This window comes from Bubalus kerabau, chromosome 3 (assembly GCF_029407905.1).
Source record: "Bubalus kerabau isolate K-KA32 ecotype Philippines breed swamp buffalo chromosome 3, PCC_UOA_SB_1v2, whole genome shotgun sequence".
Classification (NCBI taxonomy): Eukaryota; Metazoa; Chordata; class Mammalia; order Artiodactyla; family Bovidae; genus Bubalus; species Bubalus kerabau.
In genome coordinates, this window is record NC_073626.1 from 176,232,900 (window position 1) to 176,235,785 (window position 2,886).

Below are 2,886 nucleotides of genomic sequence, written 5' to 3' on the forward strand. Positions count from 1 at the left end.
ATGGTTAGCGGTGGATAGTTGCAAAATTAAGTAGGAGCCACATCCTGGAGAGCTTGTACTTCATGTAATTGATCTTACAGGTTGGGGTTTCCTTAAGTGTATTCCACAGAACACTGTTTCCCAGGTATGTTAGAAACATTGGGGCATAAAGATGCCATGCTCAAATGACTTCACGAACACTTGGTTAAATAAACTGAAACAGGTTTCTTTACTTCAGGAATGCTTAGAACGTTTATTAAGTATAGAGGGATTGTCAAAAGGAACGGTGACTCAGATTTCAGATGTAAGCAATAATCATATGTATGGTTATTACATATGATAATAATATCATATCTCTTCTGCCTTTTGCCAGAAGAGATGTGGCCAAAGATGGTTTACAAGCTACTTCTCACACCTCTATCACAATCACAGGTTATTCCCTAATCCCTTATAAATACATAGTCTACATACCTCAGAATTAGTTCCCTCAACCCACCTTCATCTTTCTTGGCTTGGGATAAAACTTGAACCTTGACAGTGCTCTTTTAAAAACCTACCAATCCCTTGAGAAGTTGGCAGTGATTGGGAAAGACCAAGGCTGTGGAGACTTCAAGGGCTTTCCTCTAACCTTAGCCTCTTCACTCCTCCCAAGAGCCTTCTTCAAAGGCTGGATAGAAGCCATTAGCAGGAAACAGCAGCACCAGTTACAATTTGTGGGGAATAGGCCCTAGCCTGGGGAATAAAGTTTTGAGTGTAAAACATCCCTAGAGGGTGCAAATTGTATTCTCACTTTGGGAGAGATAGATTGCTCCCAAATGAGTAATGGCATCTCTGGTTTTCAGTTAATTTCCCTTTATGACTTCCACAGTCTCTGGCACTTAATACCATTGGCACTTAAGGAGCCAAATCTATTTTTCACTGGATGGTTAAATTTTGTGAGCTGAATTGTCCGGGAGGTGGATTTGGACAGGTTAGGACTCTTAACAGAGTTACTTCTTCCCAACAAAACTAGAGAGTTATTTGTTTCTCCTGATAGACCTAAAATCTGCTGCTTGTTAATAATCTTAAGGTGTGTGGATAGGAAAGTGAGATAAGAGAGAGCCCTGAGCACTTTAGGGCTGCAGGCAGTTGAATCCTAGGGACAGGCCATTTGAATTAGGACAGTATTGGGCCTTAGAAGAGATTTTAGCTGCATCCCAGGACAGAAGGTGCCAGACTTAAAAGATAGCCCCTATTCCGTGGGACCAGATGAGCCTACCCTCTGCCCTCTGGTCAATCGTCTCTAAATTGCAGACCCTTAATGATCCTTCTTCAAAAAAATAGCCCTGGATGGGCATCCAGCCTCTCCACACCAACCCTGAGCTATCTCAAACTCCTCCTTTCTTCTAGGCTTCAACTTCTTTTCTTCACTTGCCTCCGTAAGTCACCTACACTCTTAGATTCTTCTCTAATTTATATCCTCTAGAGCAGTAGTTCTCAACTCTGCACAATTTTGCTACCCAAGGGACATTTTCAGTGTCTTGGGACATTTTCAACCATCACACCTTGCCGGGGTCCAGCCCCGGTGGATCTAGGGAATTTGAAGTGGGGACGGTGTTGGCAAGGATCAGGAAACAATTGTTTAATTAAATGTTAATTAAGGATATAAAGAGTAATAGAATAAGGATAGCTCAGTGAGGAAATTTAGTGGAGAAAAGAGGCTGAATAATTCATCCAGAAGGTGAGAGAATGAATGACATGGGGAGATCAAGTTTCGGTGAACAAGGCCCACACTTTATTTTCTAAAGTAGTTTTTATACCTTAAGTTATGCACAGAGGATAATGGGGGAAGGGGTAGAGTCATGCAGTAAGCCAGGCTTTCTTCCTGTAAACTTATCATATGCAAAAGTTTAGGTGATTTGCATCATCTTCTGGCCCGCAGGCCTGTTAACACTTTAAGACCCTTTCTCCAGAAAACTTATTTTTCTCTAAAGGTAATTAGTCAGGCGCCACCCTCCAAAAGCATTAGATAAAGTTGCATTCCTATAGGGCAAAGGTGTGGTGGGCTATAACAAGAAAAAGAATTAACTCAAGGGTCCAAGGTTACAAACATTAAAGCTACTATTTACACCAATTATATTAATCAATACACTGCCAGGGACACAGTAGGTAAGGGATATGGAGACTTAGCAGCAAACATTGGCCCAACAAGTGAAAAACCCTTCACCAATACAATTTATAATCAATCTTTTAACTGCTCAAAGGAATCTGTATTTAGACAGTTTAGAACATCTCATGCCTCTCACAGTTGGGAGGCTCTGAACAATCACATGTGGCCGGAAAAACCTATTCAGGCAGGCTAGAGGACTTCCAAAGGAGTTTGTAGGTTGAAACACTATCACACCCAGGAATTATTAACTGGAGCTGTAAGTTAACTCTTTTTTCAGAGAGAGGTAGTGGGGGACAGCCCCCCATAAAGTCAGAGGTGTAGGTGAGAGCACAAAGCAGAAAGTAGGCAGACTCTGGTTTTGGGGGTAGACATTCGAGAATTTCCAGGGGGATTCCTGAGGCTTGATCCCGCCTTTGTGTATGCCTAGCCTCCTTCCTCATGACCTTTGCCACAGGCGGAGCTCCTCACGCTGGCTCCCGGCAACACCTGGAGGGACACTATGCACATCTAGTGAGTAGAGGCCAGAGATGCTCAAAGAAGTAGGTGCCTGGGACTTCCCTGGTGGTCCACTGGTTAAGAGCCCGTCTGCCAAAGCAGGGAACACGGGTTTGATACTGGGTCAGGGAAGATTCTACAGGCTGCAGGGTAACAAACCTGTGTACCACAACTACTGAGCCCTTGCGCCTAGAGCCCAAGTTCCACAAGAAGAGAAGCCACTGCAATGAGAAGCCTGGGCAAAGAAGAGTAGCCCTGACTTG